The 14014-nt window shown below is 45.2% G+C and overlaps 2 long non-coding RNA genes across 2 annotated transcripts in view; one reads left to right on the top strand and one right to left on the bottom strand.

The window, feature by feature from the left end:
* The window catches only part of LOC119704227, a 39728-nt gene extending 30507 nt beyond the window's left edge, over positions 1-9221 (top strand). The window contains exons 3-4 of the long non-coding RNA XR_005257874.1: positions 7961-8050; positions 8732-9221. This is a non-coding gene — a long non-coding RNA (uncharacterized LOC119704227). The remainder of the gene's footprint in view (positions 1-7960; positions 8051-8731) is intronic.
* On the bottom strand, positions 1006-6404 carry LOC119704226. Its single transcript, XR_005257873.1, has 3 exons — positions 6276-6404; positions 4505-4616; positions 1006-1394 (listed from the first exon to the last, which is right to left on the bottom strand). It is a non-coding gene; the product is annotated as an uncharacterized LOC119704226 (long non-coding RNA).
* Positions 9222-14014: the final 4793 nt, after the last annotated feature.

Genomic DNA, 14014 nt, shown 5'->3' on the forward strand with positions numbered 1-14014 from the left:
ATAATGGTTTAGCCACTCATTTCTCTCCATTGATGCTAAAGGGAATCTAGAGTACCAGCTCCAATGTAGACATCAACCCTGGAGACATCTAATATCTCTAGAGATATGAATCTCAGCTGGGCTGCCTCTGCCTCTAAGCTTGAATATGAGAAAAAAGAAGCCAGGCTGAAATCAAAGGCAGTTAGAGACATAAAACAGATGTAAAATGTCAAGAAAGATAAAAGACATTAGGTGGCCCATGGTCCTGGGAAGCCAAGGGCATGCTTTTGAAAATGAAGCAGCAAAACAAGAAAGCAGCAGAGAAAAAGGCAGACTTGGACCAGCGCAGGAGGAGAAAAATTTCCTTTCAACACTGAAAGTAACAGTTTCTAAAATCCACCTTCTCTGTCCCTCCCAAAATGTAAATGCTAGTAGTTACCCCTGTGAAAATCTGGAGCAGTTTTGTGGTAGTAAGTAGCAGATTCTTGGCTACTGAAGCCTCAGTGTGGCAGATGGGTTTTTTGGAAAATGACACTTGCGCAGCCCAGCTGGTAACCACAGCTGAGATCCCCCTCTTGGAGATCTTAGAAGTCAACGGCTGCATCGGCTTTGATTTCACTGGAAGCAGTGGCTGGGCTGCTGGAAATTGCACCCAGGTGTGAGGTGGAGAGGTCAGACTTGGCCAGCAGCTCCCAGGGTGATAACTGACCCGTTTCAGGCAATCCAGGCAATTCCCCCTGTTTACCAGGAGAAATGGCTGCGTTAACTGTGATACTGCCAGAACCTCTGGCAAATATTTTTTGCCTTTTTAGGTGAGCTATTAAAAATGTTTTCCTCCTGGATTTGGGTGATATTTTTTGGCTGATGGTTGGGCACGTCTGCCTGTCGCTGCCCAAGACCCCTGCTTTGGAAAGGCCAATCTGCTGCCATCCTGCTGCTAAACCAAGCCAGGAGCAGGCATTTTCCACCCCCCAGCAGGGGAGGTTGGCACTAGGAAACAGTTCCCTTCTGAATCACACGAGAAACTTGGAATATTAAACAATTTTATTGAATAAAAGGATAGTGAATTGTTTTGTCTCACATGTGGCAAAATGGAAAGCAGTCAACAATTTCCCTCAAAAGTAAACAACACAGCACAGGGCAGCTCTGCTGAGGCTGCTGTTGAAATCTTCACGCTCCCAGAAAATTTGGAAGCAGTGTTATTTTCAGCTGGAGGGCGAGAAGCGTGTGGCACATCTGACCAGTTGCACTTGCCTCTGACTCAGAAACATCAGCTGAGTTTTGACTTTTTCTCTGCTGAGGGCTGCATATTGTTCCCCCAGTACAAATGACTTGGTATTTCAAATGTTTCTTGCGCCAGGTCTCCCTGTACCCGACAATAAATGGAGGGACCTCCAAAGTGTTTTCAGCATCACCTGCAAACAGATTTTTTTTTATTTTAACTTTCCTTGAGGTGAAGAAAGCACAGCTTGCTTTGTACCATCTGATCTGACTGCTATTTAACCCTCCTTTTCCAATAGTTTCTGTGTTCTCAAACTTTGTCTCTAAAACTTACTTTTTGTGCCCATGCCATATGCACACCCACCTGGATGTGTTATGTGCTATGTTATGTTTTATGCTGTGCTAAGTGCTATGCACACACACCTAACCATGATGTGTTATAAGTAGAGATAGCTGTGGATTTTCCATCCTGTCATTTTCCAACTGAAAAAGTACATTCGAAAACATCATGTTTTGCCGTTGAAAAATAGAAATCCTTTCCCCCTGGATGTACAGCCCCCAAATAAAGCCATCATTGGGAAAATTGAAATTAAATATTTTGTTTGGGGATGGATTGATTGTAATTAGATTATATATAATGTTTCAGCTAAAAGTTTTCTTTTTCATCATTTCAACTAAGTGTTGAACTGCTCTTGCCAGTGGTGAAAGCAGGAAAAGTGAGAGCTCTGGTTCAGTCCTGAACTTTCTCAAGAGAGATGAACTCTCCCTTCATGTGGGGTGCAGTGGTCATTGCACCATTAGGAGTGATGGAAGTGGCATTTGGCTGAGGCCACAGACCTATGGGAAAGGAAGAAATCCTAATTTTGAGACTGGGATTTGGTGTTTCTCATCTTTGCTGACAGAGAAAGAGGCAGTGCTGGGCTTCTCCTGAGGGTTTGGGTCCATGAGATACTTCCCATTGCCCATGGGAACACTGGAGGTGGTCTTTGGTTTGCCAAAATTGCCTTTGTGAGTGTTTCTTTAGGGGAGATGTGTCGCAGGGGGAATTGTCATTTTCTGCTTTAGGAGGGACTAACGAAGTGACTTTAAATTACTTCCACTGCCAGCATCAAGTTGTTGATGAAGAAGTTGTTTTGTACATGTCTAGTCTCAGTTTATATTGATCTCTACAAAAAAGCAAGGGGGGTACTTGTTCTTTTAAAATGTAATTACAGAAATCATTGCTGTCCAGTCAGAAACTGGAGGTCAGCACTGGTGATTCTGCTCTGCCTTCAGAGCCCTAAAGGACTTTGAAACACAGAGTGATCCTCCTTCTACCTGTAGGAGTTCACAGTTATCCTCCTGGGCAGGAGTTATTTAGATTATTTAATTTTCACCTAGGAGATTAGTTGATTGGTTTGGAGGAGGGGGTGTTTGTTTTGTTGATTTGTTTTCCCCTTGTAAATTTTTTTTTTTTTTCATCTAGGCATGCTGGAAAAGGGAAATTATCTATTCCATAGCTACAGGCTTGTCTATGATTTAGTTACATCCTCTGAAAATTGCCTTAGCTTTCAGAAATGTCTGGTTTAGAGAAAACATAACATTACAGCTGTTTTGCAGTATTTAAAGGGCAGAAGCACCTAAGCTATTGCTCCCCTGACTTCTGTTTCCAATGAGTGAAAATTATCTTACAGACAGAATATTGCTGATCACCAAACAGTGCAGAATTGTTGTTTGATTCCTATTCTCTAGCAGGGATGCACCAAAAATAGAAACAGCTGCATCTTTCAATTGAGTGAAATTTGAATAATGTTGCTGTGCTGGAAATAAAATGGAAAAGCCACATGGAATGAGGGGTTTGATCTGGTAGGTGCAAATGAGACCAAATTTTAGTTTTCCATAGCAGATCTAGTTCTAGATTATCTGTGACCCAAAACTCATGAACATTTTAATCTGGGTTCTAGTTTCATATAAAGACTGAAACACTGGTACCAAGATTTACCTTGCACTGTTCGAGGAATGTTCTCACCAGCAGATGCTGGCACTGGACAGGTGTACAGACCAGTGATTGTCAGATGATCTCAGTGAGATGTTAGATCAAGAAATTAAGACAGCTGCTTTTCTTCCTTAATCCTCTTCATTTTACAGCTTTTAATAAATTTACTGAAAATAGTGGAATTTTTCCTAAAGTTACAGTTTTTAAAATGCCAGCCATTCAAGAACACCTGCAAGCTGTAATTCTGGGGGCTTACACATCTCTCTTACATAGGAATAGAAGGAAAGTAACCCCAAAACCCAGGCCCCTCCATGATGCTGCTCTGTGCTGTCCTTGCCTGTAAGGCTGAGCCTGCAGGTGTTACTTTGCATGGATGTTGGACCAGCTACAGGTCCCTGGCACGCAGCAAAGCTGTTATTTGGTAAACAAGTTCTTCTGAAACAGTCGAGCTGAAAGCAATTTCTGTGCATGAAATGGATAAACTAAGTGGTTTGGGTCTTGCAGTACCTAAATATCTTCAAAAACCCAGGTCCTGGTGCAGGACAGACTGTGATGATCACCCAGCATGCAGCCGTGACACCGGTGCTCCTTGCTGTGCTCCACAGGACACAACAGACAGGGAAACAGCTTTCCATCCTGCTGCAGTCCTGCCAGGGCGAGTTTGTTCCTCCAAGTCTGCCTAGGACTGCTTGGAAAGTTTTGGAGGGCCCTTCTTACTCGGTTTGTTGTCTCCCCATGGGATCACACCTGTGCTGCTCTCACCCTCCTGTTCCTCTCAGTTTCTGTGGGTCCCCAGGACACCCCAAAGGTTGTCCCTCTGCAACATTTACATCTTTCACATACTTGGGCTCATTTGTCATGTCCCTCGCTTTACTCATTGCACGGTGATGCATATTTACTAATTCTAACATTTCCTCGTTAGTCATTCCCTCCAGGCCCATTAATCACTATAAATTCCCAAACGAGAGGCTGCAGTACATCGTTCCTTCCAACAGACAGCTGACACGTAGTAATTAGGCAGCTGAACATAAAAATAATGAGGCTGAGGCTCCCGCAGATCTCCTTCCCCCTCTCGGCACCTCGGGGGCAGCCTCTCTGCAGCCACCACTGCACAAGCTGCTCCCCAGCACGGATGTGCCTGTTTCCCTCTCTTTACCCCCCAAACCTGCTCTCTGATCCATTGGAGAGGTACCCAGGCATTTAGCTTTGTGACTTCTGGCAGTATTTTTCCATGCATCACATCAACACACACTGAATTATTTAATCTCCCTGCCTCCCCTGTTTCCCCGTCATGCAGGGACTGGTCCAGCTCCCGTTGTTCATCTCTACCTGCTGCTCCAGAAAATCCTCGTGCCAAGCTGCCCTGCCAGCTTGCTGCAGCCTCTCTAACTCAGAGCACACTCTTGGAAATAAATGCATCTTCTCACAACGGCTTCACTCCCTGAAATAAAGAACACGATTCAGGCAGGGGTTTGACTGCCATGTGCAACGCAGAAATGGTCTGAGAGACCAAAAGGCTCTTTGTGTCCAGACCAATTTCCCTGTTCTCTTGTATTCTCCCTCCTTTGCACAGTTAGGGAGCAGTTTTAAGGAGCAGTTCTGCAGTCTTTTTCCTTTTTTTTTTTTCCTGTGGTGATCACTTTTGTTTGCCACAGAAATACCTTGGAAATTGAGTGCCCATGGAGAGGGACGCAGCACCATCCCCTCCAAATTACACTGCAGTGTCCAGCATCACTGGCCAAACTAGAGTTAATGAGAATTAGGAAGAAACTTCCCCTGCAGCTCTTTTTTCCTCTCCTGCTCTTTTCTGAAGCAATGTGTCTTGGCTGCATTTGGCTTAAAAAGACCCTTGATCTGCTTTGTTTATGGTAATTTCTTTATTCCTGAGAGAGGGAGAGGGAAGGCAGCACCGAACTGATATTGTTCTGGGACTGCAGATGGGCAGATGGTTTGAAAAAACGATTGCAAGATTTCACTTGCACTCTGGGCCTGTCTTTCACATTTGGGTGAAAGACCAAGTTTTGTCTTCTGTCACGGGAAGCCTAATTTAGATTGCCTAAAACTTGAAATCAGTTTGAAGACAAATCCCCAAGGTCAACGACTCCACAGATTTGGAGGTTAAGGAATTGAGGTTAAGAACTGACAAACGAGGAAGCCAAGGCAAGATTATGGAAATGAGGATCTGTAGCAAATTCTCTCTTGTTTCCCCCTTGTAACCTCCTAATGACATTAGTGCCTGTCTTTGACAGTCCCTTCTCAAAGGGGAACTTACTTGAGCGCTAAAGACGCTTTTATGAGTCCCAGAGACACACACGGGAAAACATGTGGGCAAATCTGCTCAGACCCAGATATGGGACACAGTCCTTAAAAGCCCTGCACCGACTTAAAAGAAATGACCTGAAATAAGTTAGACAACAAAACACACTTGGCAGCTGGGTCCCCACCCCTGTATCCCCATCCCAGACCCCGTGCTGAAAGCAAACATCCTTTTTTTTTGCCTCCATGCTGCTGAATGCACTCAGTTAAAAATTCAATCTTCGCATCTCCCCAGTGAGCTGGAGCACTTCTACTGTCCGTTCTCACAGCTGTGAAGCTGTGATTCAGAGGGCTTGGAGCCAACATCATAAACCAGCACCTATTAACACTGTCCAGTCCAAACCACCCTCTCCCTAGTCCTCAGAGCAACTTAGCCTATTTTGCAATGCAGTTTTTGTTGCTTATCCCAGGACTGCTCGGAGGTTGCTGAACTCCTTTACTCCTGGGAGAGTTTCTGCACATCTGGTCCATGGCTGGAAATTTTTTCTCTGTAAGTATCTCACCCTTCTTCACCAAGGAACACCATGTGATGCTTGGGCTGGATTTGTCTCTGCAGGTGGTGGTTCTTTGACTAAAACACACGACCTGCATTTTCCTGCAAGGCTGTCTCACCCCGAGCATTGCAGTTTGGTTGCTGCAAGAAAAGTTTCCCCCCTGGAGTCAGTGTAACATCAAACCTTTCCTCCCACTTTTTCTCTTGATCATCCCCTCTAAAACTACTCAGAGAGCTGCTCAAGAACAGCTAGGTTAGGAGGAGGCATTTAATGAAGATGCTTTTACTTACCCATCAAGTTGGAGAGCTGAGCCATGGTGCTCACTCCTTCTCCCCTTCTTTTCTGTAGGACTTTTCTAACTGTGCTGGTGAGCTTTTTCCCCTGTGATTAGATGGCAGAAAGCAAGGTGAACTTGCTTCTTTTCTTTTAATATATTAGCCAGCTATGGTTAATGAAAAGCTGAAAGGTAATTTTTAACTGTAGAGTGAATAAGAGCCTTAAAGGGCAGCAAAGTATCCCTGAGGATGGTGGCACTAAGTATGGATAAATAATGTATATGGCTGTTTGGGAAGCACCTTACTCACCTGTCTAAAAGACCTGCCAACCTACTGATCTCTGATGAATTTATGGCCTTGTTATAAATTTCCTGATGCCTCAGCTTCCTAACCTTGAAGCATTCATTCAAAGTAGCTATAGCTTTACAAATAGATTATTTTTTTTTTCAGAAATAGAGTTTTTCCATCTGTTTGTTCCATTTTCCCATCTGTTCCTCCAGCCTCATAGTCTTATAGTCTTGTTCAACCTGTTTACAAAGATTGCCTTTAAGTGAATATATATATATATATATATATATATATATATATATATATATATATATATATATATATATATATATATATATATATATAAAAACCTCTTTTTTCTATTTCAGAACAATTGTTTCTTTCACAGTGGTTTGGTTTGTTCTTAAATTGCTTCTCTGAACTTCTCTGGGCACTTTTTTTTGCTAATCTATTTACCTTTCCAATATGCATTGTGATACTTCAATCCCTTTGAGGCCACCAGGAATTCTTGTCAGATGCAGGGTGATCACTGTGGCAGGGCCAGACCATGAGCTGCAGCCACATCCCAGTGAGAAAGCCAGCATATCCCATGGATGTGGCATTCTGGTGTCCAGCCACGAAGGTGGGCGACACCAGGGAGTTCCAGCAGACAGCCCAACTCTTGTGCCCTCCCCCACAACGTCAGTGAGTACCTGCTCAGGAGCATTTTCTGCCCTCATGACCCAGGTGAAGATGGCCTGGTAGCAGGTCCCAAGGCTCTGCTTTCACTGAAGAACCTCTAGTATCTCCTGAGTAGTGACTAGGTAGAGATTAAGGTAACCAGTGCAGTCCCCAGCCTGACCAATCTGGAAAAAATTCCCTGGAATCAGCAGCCAGTATTGTATGACAGTTAGATCAGAAGCTGGACTGGATTTCTCTCTGTTATTTGTCTGAGAGGCACAAGTAAGCACCCTCTGAGAAGGGATCATTTCTGCTACAGAGAGAGAGCAAATCTGGGTCTCTCCAGGCCACCCAAAAAGTGATTTTTGATTTGTCAAAATAATCCTTTAAGCAGAGGAATTGAGAGCTTGGAAGATATCCAAAAATGTGTTAATCTACACTTTTTTAATTTCTCTTTTTATGTAAGGAAGGGGGGAAACTAATAATAAGCTTGTAAATCATGTGGTTAAGTTTAAAGAAAAATGCTTTGGGAAAGTTTTCTAGCCTCCTGCAAGACATTTTGTTTTTATTCCTTCTGTCTCCACAAGACTTTTGCCTTCTACCGTTTGCCAGCAGGATTGGAAAAATTCTACTGGTCCTGTCAGCACAAGGGACGCTTGTGGAATTGTTTTATTGTTACCCATCTCCTTCTGGCAGGATGAGATCAGTCTCTTCATTTAGCTGAAGTCAAGGCATCTTCTCTCTCATTCCAGATGCGCCAAGCTGCTTGTAAACCACGAGGGCCGTTGTTAAATTGTCGGGTGTTCCTGAACCTCTGAAGATTGCTGTGCTCCACCTTTCAGGTAAAGGGGCTCACAGGAAGCCTTTGGGGCAGAGACCCCAGTTCCACTTTCCCTGCAAGGGGATTTTCCCAGGAGGACTCACAGCAGACTAAAGACAACATTGATGTCTTTCGAAGGTTTATCAAGAGCATCTTGCTAATGTTGGGGAGGGGGCAGCAGCCTTCTGCAGCATCCCCTCCTCTTGGTCTTGGTTTTATTTGAGGTTAGTCTTGTGGCCACAAAGCAGACATGAGCTCTAAATTTACCTCCAATGGCTGCTGTTTTGGGCTGCTTGGGGGATTTTAGGCACAAGAAGCCAGTCGTGCGTGTTTTATAGCAAGCCCAAGGCTTCACCTACCAGCTCAGCATAGAAAGTTTACCCATTACCAACCTGTGTCTTTTGGGTTCCCTTTGTTCCCAGAAAACAAAGGCTCTGTGTTCACAGCTAAATCCCCCATCCAAGTGTTTCCTGTAACAAAACAAAAGCCTGCTAAATAGGAACGTTTCTCCCTCTGGGAAACGAAGCATTCCCTCACATTCACGGTATGCAGTGTTCCCTTAGTTCACTCATTTTGTTACTTTTTACAGTTCAGTTTCCATACGCTGCTGCTCATGTGTGGTGCCAATGCTGCTGGTGATGAATTTCTCGCGGAGCTGACTTGAGCAATGTCTCTCTGTAGTAATCATTTTCTGTCTCCCCAGCGTTTAGCTGAGTACATCGTCTCCAAGACCTTTCACCAAGCATCCATCAGCAAGGAGTTCAAGCTAAGCAAGACATTACCCCGTTCCAGAGGCTGAGCAAATCACATGCCCACCCTGTAACTAATTATTTCTATTGGCTGATTGGTTTTTAATGCATCTGTTTTACAGGTAAACAGATTTATCTTAGGAAGGCATAGGTAATAATGATGCTGGGGGTTTTTTTATTCATTGCCTTCCATCAGAGACTGAAGGGCTGGATGCTGGAATAGGTGTCATTTAGCTGTACAGTCCCTTGATTTTTGTACCAAGGCAGAATGGGCATCTGGGATTGCTGGGCAAGATTGGGAAAGCCTGAAAAACTTGTGGAGCCTTCTAACGAGACTCCATAAATGGATGACATTAACCATTAACATGTGGTTTCCAACCCCAGCTCCTCATCAACCTTCCTTTTATAAACAGAACTTTTTGTCAGATTCCCTAGAGAAGCCAATTTCTGGTGCAAGGAGCCACAGCCTGGATTTCACATGTAGGCAGGACAAGAGCATCAGCCGTTTGTGATGTTCCACTCACCCTCCTGATCCCAGGTGCAAATCTGATCATGGATATCTTTCAGACATATCAGCAACGGCTCTGGCAACTCTGATGCTGCTTGTACAGTGGTTGTATTGCAGAAACACTCAGAATGTCCCAGAGCACACAACCCATGGATCAAGGGGACACAAAAATCAGTGCTTGACCCAAAGTGCTTAACACTGAAACCCCAGAAGGGTAGATGGAAGGACAAGAGGCAGAAAAGCTCTGCACACTGGTATAATTTAGATGCAATCAGGGGATTGCAGAAGGGAATGGATTCTGAATATCCATTCCAGGCGTACAAATTAGGGAAAGGGAAGAAATTCACCAAGTTAAAATTCTTGGAGGGAGATGTCATATATGTACATGGTAAGGTAAAGCCATGGCCTTGGTGATGTCCTCATTCACACCACTCCTGCATGTTCTTTAACTTGTTTTCAAAGAAGTGTGGGTCTTAAAACCAAAAATCTATTGCTAGAGGTATTCAAGAGTGGCAGTGGCTGCCTTCAATCTATCATGGCCAGCCTTGGAGACCTGAGCCAGGGTGATCCCAACAAGCACTCACCAGTGTCCATATGTAACAGACCTGCTCAGGTGAAAGTGTGGCTCTCCCATTCCTGGACTTTTCTGCTTAGGAGAGACCCTTTTTTTTGTTTCCACCACTGCCAAAAAAAAAAAAAAACAAAAAAAAAAAACAAAAACCAAAAAAAAAAAAAAACCAAAAAAACCAACCACAAAACAAAAAACAAAACAAAACAAAAAAACCTACCAAAAAAAAAAAAAAAAAAAAAAAACCAAAAAACCAAACCCGAAAAAAACCCCAAAACACAAAGGGGCTTTTAGGGTAAATTTTACCAGGGCCAGGTCTTCCTGCCTGCCCTCCCAGGGCTGGGGGAAGGAGGAAGACCTTTACCTGCTGCTCGCTGCCGGGCAGGGGGCACCACGAAGGAAACAGGACCCAGCCGTCTGGCGGCAGCTTTTTTCGGCTGGATTTCGGCTCGCCTGCCGGGCTGGGGTTGCAGCTGGCTGGCCTGATCTCCTTCCCTCCCACCGGCTTTCACTGGGAGCAGAACATGCCTTCTCCTGCTGATTTCTGCTTGCCATATTGATTGCAGCAGGGTATAATGGAGACAAGTCAGGCAGAAAGCCAGCCACCCTTGGGAATGATTAAAGAGCAAGCAGAAAAGGATAGAAGTGAAGAAAAACAGGCTGACACTTAGGACGTGGTGGATTTGGAGCAAATTATGCCCTTTTCCCCACCTCAGCCCTGCGAGGTGCCTGGGACGGTTCAGCGGCACCTCTATTTCAGCTCTGCCCAAAAGAAGCATCATATCGACCCCCATGAACGTGGGGAACAAAATCCCCAGAACGTGTACAATATCCCTATTGTGCATGGATTTGCAGCCTGATTATTCAGAGCATAGCCAAGGAAAGGTAAGGCTATGACCCATTGTTTTCCTGCGATCAATTGAATACTGTCATTTGCATTTAAAACGCTCTAAATTCGCACTGTCAATATGCCAAACAGCTGCTCGAGCTTTTCAGCATTCCATGGTGACAATCACACTATCATACATCATTGGCACCAGGATTTGCAATACTCTCAGTGTCAAAATTTTGTGGGGTTTTTTTAAGAGGAAAAAAAAAAATCCTCCCCTCCCCCCCAAAATACCCAAACCTGTGAAAAATCCACTTTTAAAATGATGGCGTTGGATGCTGCTAAGCAGGCCTTCACAGATGCCAACATATCAAAATTCATCTCTTTTCTTCCTCTCCTACAATTAAAAGGTAGTTAAGAAAGAGGCTGTTCCTGATAGACCCACCTTCTGTTTTCTCCTTTGTATGCGTATTATTCATTAGCAGTCTAATAAGAGTTTCAAAATGCTCTGTGCCTCTGCCAGCAGGGCATATGTATGTAGACATGTGCTTGTGACAGATAAGTACATAAACAGCATATTGGCACCAGAAAGACATCTGTGCCTAGAAAAACGCTTGTGATATGTACATAAATGACATTTTAGCTCTAGTCAAGTCCTTGTGGCTTTGAGAGGAATATGTGACTGTACTCTTCTCTGTGAATACTGAAAAGGTGCGCCTTAGACGGGAGAGTTTTCCCGAGGTTTACGGGGAGCCGGAGGATGCGGAACAGCCCGGGCTGCAGCCCCGGCGCTGCCAGGTTGCGGCAGACGGTGGCAGAGCCGTGCCAGGGGAGGGTGGGCGCTGCCTCTGGCGCTGCCGCGGGCGCGGCCCCCGGGGGGAAGCACCCGGCGCCCCCAAATCCGGCTCGCTGCATCCGGGCGGGATGTGCCTGAGGGGCGAGCGCTGGCAGCGGCGGCGCGGCTCCTGGGTGCGAAGGGAATAAAATCTTGGACCGAAAAGCCAGGGGTGATGCAGGGTCGGGGGGCACAGGGAGGGCTCCCTGCAGCACTTTCTGCTAACAGCATTTAATTATCTGGCTGAAGTCTGAATGTAATCCCTTCGCAACCGGCTTCTACAGCAGAAAAGGGACATTTTGGACTCTAACAGAAGGGGGACTGAGCATCCCATCTTCTGGGATCCTTCCCAGATGGCACAGGCAGACACTGTAGGTCTGCTCACACCGCTTGGTTTAGGCTTGTAATGCCTCAGTTTGCCCATTCCTGGTGACAGCTCCCTGACTTGGAGCCCTAATGAGCACTGGAAATGTTGTGGCCAGGAGGTTACAGCTGAGAGGTCTGTGGTCCCAGGAAAACCTGGAGATTACTTGCACCTAGTCTGGGTGAGGGAGGAGAGAGAGAAGATGCAAAACTGGAGGCACTTTAGTATTCACCACACACACAGAGCAGTAAACATGGACTTGGCTTCCTGATTCTGGGCATTGAAGCCAAAGCCTGGGATATATGGGAGCCCTTATGTCCCAGTAAAATCACCCCAAGTGGGGAACTTCAGCCTAAGAAGTGAGTTCAACCATGTCTTTGCTGAGTTCACCCCAGGAGGTTTGGGTGCTCCGGCACTCTCCATTCCTGGCTTTCTGAAACTACAAATCCCCTGCAGATTTCACTTGATCCAGTAAAGTAAGTCCTGAAAGGAAATGAGTGTCCTAATCTGTCACTGACTCCAGGTTCATGAAGACTCACCTGTGCTGGACCATGAAACAGCAGCTGCACCTGCGTGAAAACCTTCTGGAACGTGGCATTAAGACAGAAATCGGGGCGGTCGCTGCTGTTCAAGAGCTTCCTCATGGTGAAAATGGCCTCACTTCCTTAGATCTGACATTAAGAGGAGAGAAACAGCAAAATATTCCTCGCTGGAAATCAGGATGGGTCCTTGGACTTTGCTGAGCCTGTTTGTTGACGGGACCTGAGCACGCAGCTCCCCGGGTGGGTGGGAGTCTCACACCTCCAACTTGATGGATGGAACAACAGTGGTGGATGAGCTGTTACTTGCTTGAAAAAAAGTGTTTTGGGGGAAAATTGTCTCCAGTCATTCTCATTTTGCATGTGATTTTTCCTACATATGTTTCTAATCATTAAGAAATTCTGTAGCTTAAATAATGCTCTGAAAGTACGGTAACTGTTGGACTACATTCTGTTGTAACCTTATTGAATTTCACTTCTCTGGAAAAAATAATGGGATACTATATCTTGAAAAACAAATGGTAATTGCATTTTTAACAGAATGTTTCTCTTTGTGTTTCAAAACCTTCTGCACACAGTTAGACATCTAGCCAGGGAAGAAGGTACAAAGCATATGGGCCAATTTCTGTCTCTTGGCTGTTCAAGATGCCTTAATATTCAGGCAGTGATGTGTGCCTGTCCATGCAATATGGCACAATTTATCCACGTGGAATCCTAGAACTCAGGTGAGGTGGTCAAAAGCTGTGTACTGGCATCAGGGGAGGTATTTGAGGAGAAATTGGGGGAAGGTGGGTCTGCATCCTGTTCCCTATTAGACGTGTGGGCGCACATCCTCTTATGAACTCAAATTTGTGTTACTTGATCTGCAGAACACCAAAGTTCCAGCCTTCATGGTCCTGGTCAGAGGAACAGGTTCATCCTGCAGGTGACCAAGACCTTACAGATAAGGATCTCATCAACACTGCAGAGATTGGCGTTGTCCACCAACCTCTGCACTGCCCATGTGCCACGGTGATGTGACTTCCTCAGTGCTTTGGGGATTTGCACATCACCACGTGCTGAGAACTGGGTTGATTAAAGCCTGGGACCCAAAATAGGATCACCACAGTTTGATAACATGCTGGTGTTGCTGTCTGCCAAGGTTAGGAGAGCCCTGGTAATACTGGAAGGCTCTTCCCTGATTCTTTGTAAATCTGGCGTGTTAAGAACTTTGTGAGGGGATGCATTTGGACATGTGAAGCTTCAAGGCAAAGGAATAGACTTGAGGTTTCTGACTGACAAGACACATGTGAGTACATGCAGAATGTGCTCCTCCTGCTAAAAATAACATTTCTCCTGTCAACCACGATGCACCCACCCCCACAACACCACCCAGAAGAACACATTAACACCTTGGCTTTGCACGTAGCCCGATTCACAGCAGCCACAAGTGGTAGAGGGATCTGCACTCTGTGCATGCTGACAAATCATATGGCACAGCGAGGAACAGAGGAGTGAAACTGGGCTAGCAGAAGTTGACGCCTTATCATCACAGTCCCTCTGAGCATGCTGTAGGCTGACACCTCCACCAACCGAGTCATCTCCCCGGTGCCAG

This window comes from Motacilla alba, chromosome 8, assembly GCF_015832195.1.
Source record: "Motacilla alba alba isolate MOTALB_02 chromosome 8, Motacilla_alba_V1.0_pri, whole genome shotgun sequence".
NCBI lineage: Eukaryota > Metazoa > Chordata > Aves > Passeriformes > Motacillidae > Motacilla > Motacilla alba.